This window comes from Perognathus longimembris, chromosome 8 (assembly GCF_023159225.1).
Source record: "Perognathus longimembris pacificus isolate PPM17 chromosome 8, ASM2315922v1, whole genome shotgun sequence".
Classification (NCBI taxonomy): Eukaryota; Metazoa; Chordata; class Mammalia; order Rodentia; family Heteromyidae; genus Perognathus; species Perognathus longimembris.
In genome coordinates this window covers 71461326-71478975 of record NC_063168.1, presented here as the reverse complement: position 1 = coordinate 71478975, position 17650 = coordinate 71461326, and positions in this window count along the sequence as shown.

Genomic DNA, 17650 nt, shown 5'->3' with positions numbered 1-17650 from the left:
ACAACTTCCTTGCAAAAGTTCCTGGACTAGCTCAAAGCCGGCATTTCCAAATGCGAATCCACGAGCCGTCAGGATGTCGGTCACTCTGCTGCTTCTCCTTGGAGGGAGCTTGAGGCCCCCACCTCCTGCTCTGGCCAAGCCATCCTTAGCTCCTCCCACATTCTCCTACCCAGGGCATCTAGAAACCTCACCTCCTCCAGGTCTCTGGCTTGGCTGACTTCGCCATTCCCTCACTTTCTACCAGCTTCTGCACCCGCGAACCCACAGTCTGGAATCACATGGAAGTCATTGTTTCCCTATCTTGTGGCTATGGAAACAGGTATCAGAAATGTGAATGCAGTCCCAGTTCCTTCTCACTCACATCTTCGTGTGGCCCTGACAGCTCCAGGACAAAAGTCCCATCATAGTGAGGAGGCTGGTGCCCCTGGCCTCCTTTCCAACACACACGTGCCTTTGGCTCCACTCACCAAAAACACACTCTGTTTAGATGCTCCTTCCGACCATGCCCCTCTCTGGCGAGCTGTTTGAACTTGTCCACACACGGAAGCCTTGGCAGTGGTCCTTAGACTTTAAAGTTCCTTTCTCAACTCCCTGGCCTACAGCACTACTTCAGCGAGTCCATCGTTTTCATCCCCAAGCTCATGATGGCTCAGAGAAGATGAGAGAATTGGGGCAAAGGTCTTGGGTCCCCATTCCACCTCTTCGCCCCTGCGTCACAAGAAAAAGCAAGTCAATATTTCAAACGTTAGTTACCCTCAGGCAAAATGAGGATGCGTGCACCGGTTGTTGAGAGACTGGGAATCAATTACGGACAAGCATGCTAACTTTAAAATGGAAGATCACGGGGCACTGTGGACCTTTCTCCTTGTAATTTCCGTCCCTTTCCAGAAAATATACACTGTTAACATTTTCTGTGAATTAAGAGGCCTCTGGATATTTGTGAAAGTTGTTATGAATCATCCCTTCCAGCTCAGAGCAACTTGCATGCTAAGGAAGGCTGAAGTGAGAGGCTAAAAACAGCTTTTGCTGGGAGGTCAAGGGAGTTTTCCCAGCCCACTACAGACTAACGGCTTCAAAACTTCCTCATGTACAACAGGATAAGAGCATGAATTCTGGACTTGAAGAAGATGCCGGCCCTGCGATGAAAGGCTTTCGGCGTCCCAGCGTCTCCTGCCTTGAGGCCTTTGCCCTCCCTGGCTCTTCTATGTGAAATGTTCTCTTTTTCTGTCTTTGACCCAGTTAATTCCAACTTTGCATTCCACCTCCTCAGGGAAGCTTCCCTTGGCTTCCAGTCTCAGGAGGTGCCCCCCCCCCACCCTCCCTGCTCCATGTCACCTTGTCAGTTACCTATTAATAGCACAGTCACAGCTGTAATGGAGTCATCTGCAGCATTTGACAGTCTTTCCCAGTAGAATGTAAGTTGGATGAGGCCAAGAACAACCTGTCTTTTCTAGCATGGTGACCCAGCATTCATTGTACCTATCCCGCCTCCAATGTGGTGATGCTAATTAAATATTTTGGCTGCAAGAGAGCACCTGAGATTTGATTTTCATATTGTAAAGGGACCTCTCTGGCAAGAGAGCACCTGAGATTTGATTTTCATATTGTAAAGGGACCTCTCTGGCTGTTTGTGTTATTGTATAATCTGAAAGTTTTTGGACAGGATATATATGTACATATATACATATATGTATATATACACACATATCCTATATACATAGTGAATAAATATCCTATATAGTAAATATAGATTCAGTAAATATCTACTTACTATCTGTATATACTTTGAAAAGTCTATTTCATTATATTTAAGAAGCTGTACAAAGAACTTTCCATTCAGCAAATCAGTTTCTAAGTACAATGCGTGCTGATGCATGTCATTGGCTCTCCAGCTAGAGAACAGGAGTTCCCAAACTCTGTCTTGGACATGTTGTTTAGAGGCGAGAGTATGCAGGGATACAAAGCCAAAGGCATCCCATTGAACACTGAACTAAATTAAGGTATTATATTAAAGGAGGAAAAAGGGAGACACATGCTAATTCTGAGGGCAGAAAACTTCCAAGCACGGAGTTAAGTCTGGGATTGTCGGCGGCCTTTCGCTGTGAGCAGGATTGCAGGGAGATAGATTTGGTGCTAAGTGCTATTTCTCATTGGCCATGGGGATGAATTCTAACTTCCTGTAAACAGAACGAAGAGCGCTCTGGTGCTACATTATTTATCCCACATTACAGCTGGCCCCAAGCAACAGGGATTTTTGCCTCCACAAAGGTAGCTGAGTATAGCCTATTGTCATTACAGAAAGAAAACTCTGAGAGTTCACCTCATGAAATATAAATTATCCATTCATTAACCACTGAAGTGCACACACAGGACTCCTCGCAGCTACTTGTGCAGACTAGAAATAGACAACGGGGTCTCCCCACTTACATTAGCTCTGGATGGCTGCAAAGATCCCATTCATCATTATTTTTTTCCCCTCAAGTCTATAGTATAAATGAAAAGCAAACGCCTATCTCCTTTGCCTGCTGAGCCAATGATAGTGTTCCAATACCCATCGGGGAACAACTGGGTTCTGAAGGCCGAGCTTACCTGGAGCTCAAATGCAGAGCAGACTCCTTAGAAAGTTCCAGTCTCTTGCAAGACAGGCTGTGTTTAAGGGTGAGGCTGGGGTGAAGGCAGACGGGGCAGAGCACACTACCTGGACAACTTCTTAGACAGACGTGCACACGACCCTCATTAAGAGGGAAATTTTTAGCCCCACATTTTCATCCCTCCCCCTTTGTTTTCTTTTACTCCGACTTCCTTTGGTCATCTCCTATTTTCAGGGAAAGAGTAAGCTCAACTACTTATGTATTTGCTTGGCATTTATTCCTCCCTGCTAAGGGTAGACACTGCCACCAGGGAGTTTGGGGTGTGGCTGGAGCAGCCCAGTGTGGTTGATCAGCCTGGGCATTCTCATCGCAGACCCTCCTCCAGGAAGCCCCCCCCTCCCTGCAGTGCCCAGCTCAGATCTTACCTTGGCTTTCACTTGCTCACAGAATCCTGGTAGAACCTCAAGGTGACCTTCATCTCCATGTTCATGCCCTGTGCTCTGGCTGCCCCCTGAAACAGCAACCCCCAACCCCACAGATCCTAGCAACCCTCCAGCAATACCACAGAACAGTCCTCCTCCTCTGCCACCGAGCTCCAGACACCCATGGGTAAGTCCTTGGTCTGTATCATTCATGATTACCTCCTCTGGGCTCAGCACAGTCCCTGGCACACGGTAGGTGCATGTGTTGATAGGCCAGGTCCATGCTTCTACGAAGTCCACTCCTCACTCTCCACGCAGGCCTCCGGCAATCTCAGCAGTGCTTCTCAGATGGTTCTCATCTGGGAAGCTGCTCAGCTCATCTGCAAGGCCCTGAGCTTCTCCATCTCCTGATTCAAGCTCACCCTCTGCCACTGGCTGCAGGTGGGAGATGAGCACGGAGAGGGGAACTCTTCGTGCTGGCGGGGTTCATGTCACCGGATTCCAATCATGGTCAGACTATGACTAACCAAGTACCCAGTACCTTGGACAGTGTTGAGGAATCCGGGCTTACCAGTGAGCACTGCTCATCTCTGCCACAAGCACCTGAGAGAGCGATGAGGGTGGCGATAGGCAGTGTGCAGAGGTCTAAGCAGTCATGGATTGTGAGCTGGCGGAAGGGAGCGTGAGAACAAGATAGCTGGGGATCTCTGAGCAGCCGTCAGGAACCCAGAGATGCCTGGCACAAATGTCCAGCACCCTTAGGACAATAGACTAGAGAAAGAAATGACACATAGCAGGATCTCAGACTATTCTAGAACGGACTTTGGCCATCCAGGCCTCCGCTCCGTCTTCAAGCAGCTGCTGAAGCTGTCCCGTGAGGAAGAGCAGCAGGGGCCTGGCCTGAGCGGGGGACAGGAGGCCAGCACTCTGCAGAGACTGGGGCTGCTGCAGGTGCTCTGTAGGGGATTCCTTACTTCGTCCGGCCTCACTTGTGGATTTGGTGATGAAGCCACTGTCTCCAGCCTCACAACAGGAACAGGTGTGTAAGGAAAACCCCGGGTGCACTCCACGTACAGAGCAGATGGCTCCTCCAAATGTGTACTGCAGCAACACACTCCAACTTTAGCTCCCAAGGCCGCTGCTCCTGGAGTTCTGCCTTCCCTGTTGGTGCTGAGGACACAGAATTCCAGGCGGGGCGTGTGGCCAGCGGGGCAAGAGCGGAGCCCAGGTGTGCTTATGAGCTTCACCCCCACCTCACACTGAGGGAATAGCCCAGGGTGGGAGCAGAGCCACGTGCCAAGGACAAATGGAAACTCTTGAGGGAAGAAGAAAGGTCAGAATTGCTCTGGAGTGGAGCATGCTGTAGAGAGATTCAGTTTTAGCACAAGATCTAGAGGAAGCCCTGTAATGGATGATGTGCACAGAAAGGCTTGAAGGACACCAAAGCTGGCCACACGTGCACCAGGAACAGAGGTCCTCTCTGGGCACAGCCAGTGGGAGGGATGAAGGCGTGATGGAGCCGGACCAGATGACAATGGAGAGGATGATGAATGGAGCGAGGCAGCCGGCGCCAGAGTGAGTTCATACAGAGAATCTTTGATCTCGGGAGTATCTCTGATTCCACGTTGAGCCTAATGGGTACCATTTGCAGGGCTAGGAGCAAAGTGCAGTGTGGAGGCCAAGCTGTGCCTAAAGGGTGCCTTTGGCTGATATGTGAGGGAGACAGAGCACAGAGCAGAAGCGTACGGGCCATTGCAGTCACCCAGGTAAGAGTCATGCACTGAAAATGACCCATCTTCTCTAGTGTGCGATACCACAGGAATGTGACTACAGATAACAGTGGTTTCATATATACTTCAAAATAGCTACACATGGAATTCACTGAGGTGATCACTGTATGAACCACCGAGTTCATTATCACACATCATCCTCATCTCTGGGGCCAGCATGTTGTGTCCCGTGACCATGTACACTCATTACGCAGCAACTTACATGAATACAAAAAATCAACAATTAAAATGTAATGCTTCAAGCATATGCCTGATAACCATGAACACATGGATTGTTCATAGAAAAAATGTGCACTTGGGAATGATGGCATATGCTTCTAAGTCCAGCATCCAGAAGGCAGACAGGAAGAACACAAGTTCAAAGTCAGTTAAGACACATAGTGAGTTCCAGATTGGCCTGAGGTATATACTGAAACCATGTCTCAACAAATAAAGGAGAGAGAAAGCAGGTGAGCATGAGAGAGAGAGACATACAGACAGAGAGCAAGAGCAAGTGAGAGAGAGAGAGAGAATCAACCCAGTTGCTCCTCAGTGGATGAATGGATCAAGAAAATACAATACACACACATATATTACATATATACATATATATATATATATATATATATATATCTACATGTCCATCAGAAAGAATGACTTTGCCCCATCCATAAGGAAATGGAAAGACTTGGAAAAAAATCATATTAAGTGAGGTAAGCCATACCCCCCAAAAACACAGACTGCTTGGTTTCTCTCATTTGTAATCATTAGTGTATGTCTAGGACAGTTCTAGCAGAGGATTACAATAGCTCAATAGCTATATACATACAACCTTATAAAATGATGCTAATTGAAATGAACTACAAGATATGGAAACAAGAGGGGTTTTGTGTGTTTGTTTTTTCTTAGTGTGCTATATGCAGTTCTTTCTTTTTTCTTTCGAATTTTCCTTCTTTGGTTTACCCCCTGTTGTCACGTGCTTTTGATTTCAGTACCCTTCGTATTGTATATAAGTTCATCTGCTTTCGGCATAAGAAGGGGAATCACCGAAATGGTGAGACAAAGGACAAAGGGTGAACCCATGCAACAGTGATGCTCACAAGACACCATGTTGGAAATGAACTTGACAACTTGGTGGGAGGGAGTCTGGGGGAGGGAAAGTGGAGAAAACAAGGGAGGGGGTAACACGGTTCTGAACGCAATGCACTCATTACCTTATTTAGGCAACTGTAACCCCCCTGTACATCACCTTTACAATAAAAAAAGAAACAAGCAGATAGAGAAAGGGAAAAAGAAAGGAAAAAGGGAGAAAGGACAAACTATACAGAATAGGTATTCTAGACTTCAGATGAGAAATGGCAATTCAAGGACTTAAGGCCTTCTGCTTTTGCCCACATAGTTATCAGTAAAGTCAGCTTTCCGATCGTGACTTCAAAGCACACATGGTGCCCAGCTACTGCGGCCCACTGTGAACAGCGGATTTACTCTGGAGTTATAGGCCGGCAGCTGATGGGATAGGAGTGAGGAGTTGCAAAAGACAAATGACCAGAATTGGGGTGCAGTTAACCCAGCCCTCTGTATCTAATGCATGCCACCCCCCTGCCAAGCTCTCCCTGGCTTCTTCCAACAAATGCCCTCCTCAGGGGAGCCCCTCTAGACGCTGGGAGAATTTTGAAAGGCATGGCAGAAGCACAAAAGGTCAGACAAAAAGAGCAACAGGAAACATGCACACAGAGGAGTGCAGAGAAAAATGCAGGGGTAGGGAAGAAGAGAGGGGGGAGGGAAAGAAGGAGAGAAGAAGAGAAGGCGGGTGCTCCGACGCAGGCTTATCTCTTATCTTTGTGCCTAAAATTCTTCTCTCTGTCTCTTCACCATTCCCGCTCAAATAAATCACCTCCTGGCTTCACCTGGCTTTACCATCAGACAGTCATACAAGGCTATGTAGACTTGGTTTGTGCCTGTTGGTTCATAGACAGATGACACCTTTCTCTCTGCTCCTGTCTACATGGTAAAGGGGCTGGCAGTGCCCACGGCAGCTCCAAAGCTCCAGCTTCTGCTGGTTTGGGGGGACTGTGGGCCGAGGGGTTCTCAGATGAGAAACAGGCAAGGAAGCCGGGGAGGGACAGCTGGGCTTCGGGCTTGCCCTTCTCTTTAAGGAACTTGTGATACAGGTGTGTTCCCCAAGGCCAGGGACGGTGCCTTCGCTCTCCTGTGCACTTTGGGTGGTCCCAACTTCCCTTTCCCTTTGTTCTGTTCTGTTTGGCTTCTCTAGTATTTTCTCTCCAGCAGAGTTCATTCCTTGGATTAAGTTCCTCCTACTTTAAATACTGAAAGTGGCTTCTGTTTTCTTTGAATGAAACCCAAGCTCACTTTTAAACCACAGAAAGCCATGTGTCCTACAGCTCTTAAAACAGCACTAGTCAAGGAGTCAGTCTCTCAAATACCTGCCTTGGGCAAGGCTTCCGCGCGAGATGTATGACTTCGCATTCAAAACACAATTTGCTGGAAGAAGGGTCATTCTGCAGGAGAAACTCATGTTTTCTTAAAACTTTTTTATGATGCATTACCATCCACAAGTGTATCAATGTTTAATTTTCTTCTAAAAAAAAAAATCTCATGGGGCACGACGACAAAGAAAACAGCCTTTGATTCCAAGGCAAAGGACATCTCCACGACAAAGCTCCCTCCCTGTCACCAAAGAACAATGTGGGGAGCCCGGCAGGTTATTTAGACAAACAGAAAATCTCTGTTCTGAATTTGTGCCTCTTGCTACTTCCACAAACAGCCTTGCTTGATCAGAGGGGGGGGGCGGAGCACATAAAACTCTTCAGATGCAGAATATGTTCCCTAATGTTTGGCTAATCTTTGGGTGTTCCTGAAAGAAGGCACTAGACGAATTTTAATAGCCAGCAGGGTTTTTGTGAACTTCTCTCATGATGGCTTGGGTCAGCTGACACTTCGCCAGGTCATAAGGCATGAGAATCCAATAAGCACAGCGGCTTCTCCTTGGTGCTCTGTTCATGTCCATTTCGCAGCTGTCTCCTAAGTGCTAAGCTCTAATAGACTTGTTCTTAATAATTCATCTTTCCCTGGAAGTACTTTGATTTTTCTGATTTATAGTCAGCTAAAGATAAACCTGGTGAGTCTCGGCCTAGATAGACCATTACGATGTGGGAGGGTCCCAATTATCCTGCAATCCTTGAAGATGCCAGGGGAAGAGTCTAGATAAGTGTGTGCTTTAACCCTCTAGAGAAGCTTGGCATTCTCCAGCTAATAGCTGAAGAGGAGCCTTCAGCCACAATCAAAGCACCCCGTCTGCTGGTCACCGTGTGAGGTGTTCTGCATGTGTGTCATTGCTCATGTTGCTACCCATCTCTGAGGACTCATCATCACATCCTACAGGAAGGCCTCCTGGAGCTGGGCTCGCACCCCGTCATCCTAGCTACTCAGGAGGCTGGGATCTGAGGATCACGGCTCAAGCCAGCTTGGGCAGAGAAGTCTGCGAGACTCTTATTGCTCAAGAACAGCGTGTAAGCCCAGAGTTCAAGCCCCAGGACTGACAAAAACAAACAAACAAAACAACGAAGCCCTCCTGGGCTTCTTGCCCTACTCAGGCTTGCTCTGAAGTCTGCCTTCTTCCCCTTCGATGCCCCCGCCTTTGATGCATCAGATGCTATGTGGACTTTTCTGGGTCTGCAGCCCCTGGAGCCTCTAAATGCTGCACAGTAGGGACTCTGTCTCTGTAGGAATTCACAGCCTCAAGAGCCTCAGAGTACATGTGGATTCAGCTCAGCCGAACTGAGCTGAGGAGCCGAGCTGAGCACAAGAGCTGATAATTTATGAAGCTGCTTGTTGCCTCCAGCCAAACTGCAAAAGACAGCCATTTCCTCAGTCCATGCCCATTTCAGGGCACATTCAACATTCACCTCACTGCTGTGCAGTTCTCTGTGTGCCAAAGCTGCTTGCATTTTCCCAGCTCTTTTTCTTTTTGGCTTTCTTCCTATAGGAATGACACAATCTCCTGTCCTCCTCACTCCTCTCCTCCTCCTCCTCCTCCTCCTCCTCCTCCTCCTCCTCCTCCTCCTCCATCTCCTCCTCTTCTTCCTCCTTTTGCTCTTCAACTCAGAAAAGCTAGAAAGGAAGAAGCTGGCACTCCAGGAGTCTGTTACTCACTCAACAGAGGCATACCTTTCTGTGAGTCCTGAAAAGTTGCATCTTCCTGTGAATGAAGAACCAAAGAAGCCTTTTCCTCTTTTCCTCCAGAAAAAAATGCAGGTCTTATAGAGACCTGGAAGAGCTTTCGGGCCTGGGCCAGACTTGCTTCCTCCTTTGCAGGAATATAATGGGTAGCTGGAAAGCACAGTGGGTAGACCACCTGGCTTGAAGGAGCTCTGTCGCTGACTTCCTGCTGGCGACACAGAGCATGCAGTCCTCCTCTCGGCTGGCTCAGAGGAAGTCAGTGGCATCGACGGGACAGTGGGTAGGAGGGACTGGTAAGGCACTCCTTCACACAGGCTGGCATCTCATGTTCAGTCGTAGCTAGAAATCACAACAGGAACACTTTTATCCTGAGATATCATGAGTTAAGTGACACCCCCTCCCCCATCCAGTCTGTACCATGAAATTCTAACTCTGCCCCTGAGGATGCGTGGTCTTATTGGGAGACATTGGGGTCTTTAAGGAGGTCATCAAATTGAAATGGGTTGGGTGGAGATAGGTTTGAATCCTAAGAGACTGGTGCCCTTGTATAAAGGGGAAGTTAGGAACACACTTAAGACACACACACACACACACACACACACACACACACACACACGGTGGATTCTCTCAGAGCCCTCCGTCAAAACCAATTGTGCCATTCGCTCCCTCATGGATGACAAACAAGCAAACTCCCTTTTTGAAAGAACTTGTTTGTACAGCACTCACTTGGTGGCCCGGAGTGGCCTGGTTGCGTTCTCTTCTGATCACTGTCCTCACTTCTCCTTTTGTACAGTACAGCACGAATGCAAATGGACTGGCCCTTGCCCTGCCGCAGGCCTCTGTCAGGCTCAGCCCCTGTGCTTCTGCTCTTGTCCCTGCCCCACTGTCACGAATCAACTCGAACTCGGCGTTCAACACTGAGCGCCCGGCCTCCGACCTCAGCATTCTACGTGGCAGTCTTAATCGGTGCCGACTTGATGTTGTCGGTGAGAACAGGCAAACAGTTCCAGTATCCACAGAGGAATCAAACCAACACCACCCCTGAGTGGTAAAATCTGAGCATGTTCCTGTCCTGGATGATGTCATGCTTGCTTAGACCCTGGGTGCATCCTCCTGAGGGCTACACGATCACCTGGAGATGAGCAATAACACCGAATTCTACCTAAGTCCTCATTCGACTGTCTTGTCTGTGGAAGAAGGACAGGAAAACATTTTTTTTTCACATGTTCAGCATTGATGCAATTACATTCCAAATATTTTCAAGCTGTGGTTGTTTGAATCTGCAGATGCTGAAGCTGCAGATGGAGTGGGCCTGGTCAACTGCATTCCCTCTCTCTCCTCTCTTCTCCAACGCCCTGCATTCTCGAGAACTGTGACCATGAATCCTCACACCTGCCTGGACAGCACTTAGGCATTTGGCTTAGGACATGCGCTCAGCAAATGCTTGTTCCATGAAGGGTGACTCACGGGAGCTGCTATTTACGAATGCTTTACAGTTTGCAAAGCATTTTAAATGGCAAATAGCATGAGGCCAGGGAACGCTGGGTCGTGCAGATGCCGGAGCTCTCCCACCGCGGGCTCTTGCCAACCCTGACTCAACTTTGAGTTACTGCTCTCCATGGGCCTGCAGTGGAAATGCAGCTGTTAGTGAAGGACAGTGGTTTTTATCTTTGGACAAAGAAGAGTAGGTCCGCGCATCATGATCTAGAGAGGAACTAGCCCCGCCCACTATGATTTGATGGGCGTTGTGCCTGTGACAGACCGTGCAGGCGTGCTGAATGCTGGCGTTCCCTGGGCAAGGTCAGCTCGTGGAAGCATGTCTATGCTTGAAGCCATGCAAAGACCCGAGCAGACACAGTTCCCTGGGAGCACAGGCCTCTTTCCCAAATAGGCCATCTCCTGAAAGCGAAAGGCTTCCTTATTTACTCAAGCCCAGAGCACCAAGGGAGTTCTCAGTCTGCATTTGGATTTCTGAACCTCTTGCCAAGACTTCTGGTGAAGCCATTTGGAAGTGAGTAGGGCCCCGAGAATGAGGTAGCCCTTACCCAAGTCCTCCTTGCCCAGTCTCTGGGGGAGAGAGACAGTGATGGGCAGTGGAAAAGAAGCAGCGTTGTGTCCATCTCCTCCACTGTCCACCCTGCTCCAGCTCCTCGGTGCACCCGGCGTGGCTGCAAGTGTATGTGGTAACAGCCCAAACTGACACCCCTGTCTCCCCCACTCCAGCTCTGGAATGGCTCCAGGCCATCTCCAGTTTGACTGTGTAGCTCTTGCTTCTATTCTGCTTTCTTTCCAGGTTTCACAATCCCCTCTTGGCTTCATCCCCTCTTGGCTCCGACTGTTAGTCAACGCCTGTGGATCCACAATTTGATTTCAGATTAGCAGTCTCAGCCCCTACCTTCCGTAGCCCCCACTCTTCCCACCACTTTACCAGTCCTGCCTCCCCCTCTGGCCCCTGACACACCCTACACACTCACGAGCTTGTCTGCCAGACTCTGCCTCCTGGCTTCCTACACTGAAACACAAGGATGAGGTTGTGTCAGCTTCACGGAGCCTAGGGCTTGTGCATTATCTGGCCTGCCCTCTGCCTACAAGGATAGGTCTGATATCAAAGTTCTGGACTGTCCACCACCGGAAGCATCGGGTTCAGGCTCAGGGCTTGGCTCCAACCAGACCATTGTAATGAGTTGTCCAAGGTATATAAAATTAAACAGCTCCCATTGGGCCATTCTTCTGTCAGTTAGAACAGCTGACCAATAGAAAGCTTATAGCCAGAGATGTGACTCACCTTTGCCAACTGGGTGGAGACTTCCTGGGCCAGGATTTTTGACTTGATGCTAGCTAGCTAGCCTTACTTCATTCACTTGGACGTCTTCTGTTGTTTTGTTGTTGTTTGTTTGTTTCTGACTTTTAAAATACCAAATTATTGGAATAAAGGGGTGAAAATAAGTGAAATAAATTCAATGGAAGTATTAGATTCATTGAAATAGAGTCAAGCCATAACAGTGAAGCAGATTCTATGCTCTTTTTTGTGGTCCTGGGGTTTCAACTCAAGGACTTGTTTCTGCTTGGCTAGCGCTCTACCACTCGAGCCATACTTCCAGCCCAGCTCTTGCTGGTTAATTGGAGATGGAGTCTCATAGATATTTATACCTTAGCTGAACTCAGTTGATCCTCTGAATTTCAGCCTCCCCGGTAGCTATGACTATACATGTGAGCCACTGGCACCTGGCAATATTCCAGTGTTCTTCCAATTTTCAGCGCCTTTGCTTGGTCCTTGGCCTGCAGCAACATCACTCTGTCTTTTTTTTTTTTTTTTTTTTGCCCATCCTGGGGCTTGAACTCAGGGCCTACGCACTATCCGTGGCTTCTTTGTGCTCAAAGCCAGCACTCTACCACCTGAGCCACAGTGCCACTTCTGGCTTTTTTTCTGTTTATGTGGTGCTGAGGAATCGAACCCAGGGCTTCGTGCACGCTAGGCAAGCACTCTACCGCTAAGCCACATTCCCAGCCCTGCTATCTCTGTCTTCACATGGTAATCTCTGTGTGTGTCTCTGCCTGATTCCTCTCCATATCAAAAGTTGCATCCACGTTTCGACCAACCATCTTTTCGAGACAATCTAGGCTTTTTATACCTCTATATACTCCAAGCTTCTGAACACCCTGATTCCCAAGCTACTTCCATATTGTCAGACATTTGTTACAGTGAATCTGTCAGGTAAATGTGTGTGTGTGTGTGTGTGTGTGTGTGTGTGTGTGTGTGTGTGCGCACGCACTCGCGCCCATCCGCTGTGGCTGATCTCACAGGCTTGCTCATTGTGAAGGACTATGATAAACAGAGTGGTGCAGGTACCAGTGCTGATTTATTCTCTTTGGATTTATACCCAAGTGTGATAGAGTAGAGTCATAATGCAGGTATATTTTTATGGATGAACTCCCATACATGGTTTCATGGTTGAACTAGTTCACACGCCCATCAACCATGTATAAGGCTTCCCTTCCCCCACGCCCTGGCCAGCATTTGTTTTCTACATGGCTACCCTTCTGACCCAAGTGAGACAGAATTCTTTATGGCTAAGAATGTTGACCATTTTTTCATGTGACTTTTAGCCATTTGTTCTTCTGAGAATTGTCTGTTTTAATCATTGGCCTGTTTAAAAATTGGGTTGTTCTTTCATTGTTTAATTTTTGAGCTCTTTGTATACTTTGGATGTTAATTCTTGATCTAATAACCAGCTGACCCTTTCTGTTGATTCTTTCTTAATTCTGTTAATTTTCCCCCCTTTCCTGTAGAGAAGTTTTCAGTTTGATGCACAGTCATTTGTCTACTCTTGCTCCTATTTCCTGGGTGATTGGAGTCTTACTTGGAAGAAATTGCCTACTCTGTACCTTCATAAATTTTCCTTCAGCGGTTCAAAAGTTTCAAATCTTACATTAAGATCTTTGATCCACTTTGATTTGTAAATAGGGTGAGAGATGTGGGAATCCATCTCAGTGTTTTGTTTTGTTTTTTTAAAGTACGTCATTAACCATTTTCCCCAGCACCCTTCCTTTGTAAAGGAAGCTACTTTCCTTCGATGCATGTTTCTGGTTCCTTTGTCAAAAATCAAATGGCTCTGGCTGTGTGGGTTTATTCTGGAGTCATCTGTTCTGTTCTGTTGATCTTCTTGATTCTGTTACTATGACTCTTCAATATAATTTGAAGTTTGGCAATGTGATATCTCCAGCATTGCTCTCTTTGCTCAGGATTGTTTTGTATTCAGTATTTTGTGCTTTCATATGAATTTTAGGATTAATTTTTTTCTTTGTCTATATAGAATGCGCTTGGTATTTCAACGGTGACTGCACTGAATCTCTAGATTCCTTGGTGTTTTCACGATATGAATTCTAGTGGTGGTCCATGGGTATGGATGAAAAGGGTCTGATCTACATTATCAAGGGCCATTATCTTTGGGTCATCTGATTATAGATGACAATCAAACCCACAGAATACCTGTATGGCAACTCTAGGCTAGTATTTGGTCTAATGCCTGGGACAATAGCCTAGCCAAGTTGATACATAGAGTTAACCAATATAGTTAGGGCTAGGATTGGTGGTGAAATTCAACCTTTGCATTTACTTAACCTGGAATCATTAGGAATTCATACTGCCTTTCAGGTCTTCCGCTGTAAACAGAAAAGTTGGGAGCAAATGCTAAGATCCCAGCAAACTTCCACTTCTGCAATCAGTGCGATGTATGTTTGCTACCCTTCCTACAGTCCTCCTCCACCACACAGTCATAAACATGAAACTCTGCATAAAAGTAAAACGTACCTCAAAAACAGCACTTCCTCAGCTGACTTGAAAGAGAAATATTGTCTGCATGTATGAAACAAAGTAAAATAAATAGAGATGCGTGCCAAGAATAAGCTGGAAGAAAATCTTGGCCCTTCAGAATACGGTGGTTTCAACCCCATGAGTCATTTGAGTTACCTGAGGAGCAAATTGGATGCAGGCAGAACGGTGGGGCGTAATGAGCACGCACAGATGCCACGTGCATTCTGTGCAGATGGCAGCTTGTTTCCAGACATTTTGTTTGCCTTAGCCCTAATGTCTTCCTGATATTTCAGATCCATGCTGTGACTTTTTAATGGAATGAAATTACAGCGGCTCAAAATGATATCAATAATTACACTCCGCTCAGATGAGAAGGATTATGTGTTCCAAGATGCTAGCAGGACTTCTAGCAAAAGTCCAGAAAGCAATTTCTTTGTGCTGAGCAATTAAGTGGAGGCTTCGCACAAGAGAGTTACAGGAAAGGGTGGGGGTGGGGATGGGATCCCTCAGAACTGAGGAATTCCATCTCTGCCAGCCATTAGCTCCTGGCCAAGGGTCCTGTCCTTGAGGCCGCAGCATCTTTCTTTATCAGTTAGAAATCGTGATTTGCTTTCCCTCATAGAACTCTGATGATCAAATGAGAAATACATTTGTGTCGTAAAGTATAACCCTAGCCACTCAAGAGGTCGAGATCTGAGGATGATGGTTCGAAGCCATCCCAGGCAGGAAAATCCATGAGACTCTTATCTTCGGTAAAGCACCGAAGAGCTGGAAGTAGAGCTGTGGCTCAAGAGGTAGAACACTAGCTTTGAGTGGGTCGTTCCACAGGCATCATTTATGCATCTTGTGTCTATGTCTCATCCATCCCATCATGCCCTTTTTTTTTTCTTTCAAAGAGTATTTATAATTTGTTGTTGCTTTGATATAAGCTAAGTTGGGTCTAGTGAGCTTATACAACAAAACTTCTTCCATGATCTATGCAGTCACGAAGATCATGATCAAGAAAAATTCAATGAATAGTTACATCTGAAAGATAACCCCAAACAACGATTCTCCTTTCTTGACCTAAATAAAAGCAATCATCTGATGACAGCATTTAGGAAGGATCTTACCGTTTCTATTCCTAAATGGCAGTAGTAGAACATCTGGAAGCTGTGGCCAGCCATATCATATACCAGGGCCATAGTGATGTTTCCCAAGTACTAAGGCCACCATTTGGAGCAGTGGATAGTAAACAAGAAAATCACTATGTGCAGAAAATTGTCTGAGATTATGTCATGTAAATCTAAACTTGTATTTGAATGATTTTATTTTATAAAGCATTAATTTTTTTATTCATTGAATAGCTTTTAAAAGTATAGGATTAGGGGGCTGGGAATATGGTCTAGTGGCAAGAGTGCGTGCCTCGTATAGATGAAGCCCTGGGTTTGATTCCGCAGCACCACATACACTGAAAACGGCCAGAAGTGGCGCTGTGGCTCAAGTGGCAGAGTGCTAGCCTTGAGCAAAAAGAAGCCAGGGACAGTGTTCAGGCCCTGAGTCCAAGGCCCAGGACTGGCCAAAACAAAACAAAACAAAAACAAAAGTATAGGATTAATTATATGTAAAATACAAATTTCTGGTTTACTTTCTGCTGCTGCTGAGACACATAAGGTCTTACTGTCTAGCCTAGGCTGGCCTTGAACTCCAGTTCTTCCTGCAGTGTACCTGGTACCACCTGGTACCACCATGCCTAACTAAAGTTTTGTTGTTTCAAGAAGGTCAGTCATGGGCATGGATAAAATGGTTCACACTGGAAGTCTCAACTGCTACAGAGGCAAAGATTGGGAATTTCACAGTTCAAAGCCAGCCCAGGTAAAATATGGTAACAAGATTCTATCTTAGTCAACAAGCCAGGCATGATGGGTATATATGTAATCATATCTATGTGAGAGACACAGATACATAGAAGGATCTTATTCCAAGGCTAGCCTTACACAGAAGCTCAAGACCCTACCTGAAAAATAACTAAAGCTAAAAATAACTAAATAACTGGGGGCTAAATAACAGTGCTTGCTGAGTAAGCAACGAGCCCTAGGTGAAAACCCAGTACCATCACCACCACCACCAAGAACAACAAAAGAAAATGCTTAATATTCAAAATACACTCCAAGACTAATTATTCTTCCCGGGCTATTTCTGTGTCAGATAATCAAAATAAAGAATTTTATTTTGCCATTTTCTCTTCTGCTCCCAGATACACATTGTTTTATAATTTTTCAAATTTTAAAAAATAAGTTAAATTTTGAAAGCAGTTTTGTGTAGAAGTACCTGACAGGTTCATCCCTGTTCTAAACTTAGTGAATACATTTCAAAATTTTTATATATATATTATATTATATATATATATATATCACTTAAGTACTTTCTAGTACCCACTTTCAGTCTCCAAATGACTTGCAGAAAAATCTGAAGGTTACTTAAAACAATATCGTGAGTGACAACTCCGTATCCTGTCTGTTCATAGGCAATCACTCCACTGTGTGTAGAGCTGTCATCCTTAAGGATCTTCAGGACAGGACCCGCTACAGAAATTCATAGCGCAGTCAGTGGTCACGAATACTTTCAGGGAATTTTGTGATTAATTTCTGGCACAAGAGAGCTCAGTATTTCCTGATTGCCATGGTAAATTGTGCAAAGTCACCAGCAGATAAATGCACCTCAAAGTACTTTCCATAAACCGTGAGTCATTCATGATAAAAATATGTGCTCCTTACCAGATACTTCTATTAGTCATTTCTGTCTCTTCTTGTGTGTCGGGGGGGGGGGGGGGGGGCGGGGGGAGGGGGGGCAGTGGAACCATCAATCCTCCAAGGTCAATAGCTTTTAAAAATAGCTCAGAGAACGATGCTGAGGTTGATTTAATCAGACTACGTGTGAGTCACCTATGTATCTTTGGGTCCTAGGTTCTATTTCCTAATCATAAGACACCCATGTCTCAAAGGTATTTTGTCATCTACAGTCTCCCAAATTTTACAGACAAAATGAAGAAAGATGGGAAGATCAAACATCCAATAGCATCCCAAGGCTCTGGAGACCATAGAGAAAAAGCCTCTGCTAGAACTCGTTCTTCATCCCTCAAGTGCAGACAGTCAGTCACCCTGGGTCAATGTCATGGCAGTTCAAATGCCATTTGACACTGAGACAGCATCCTGGGCTTTGGAGACCACTAGTGGTTGGAATTTTGGATCTTTGGTTTGGTTACAGTTTATTGGGAATGAGTATTTAAGTATAGGCCAAGAAGTAAATTATTTACTGATGGTGGTGGACAGGATTTTAAGAAGGAAAAGCTAGATTTGAAGAGTGGCATTATAT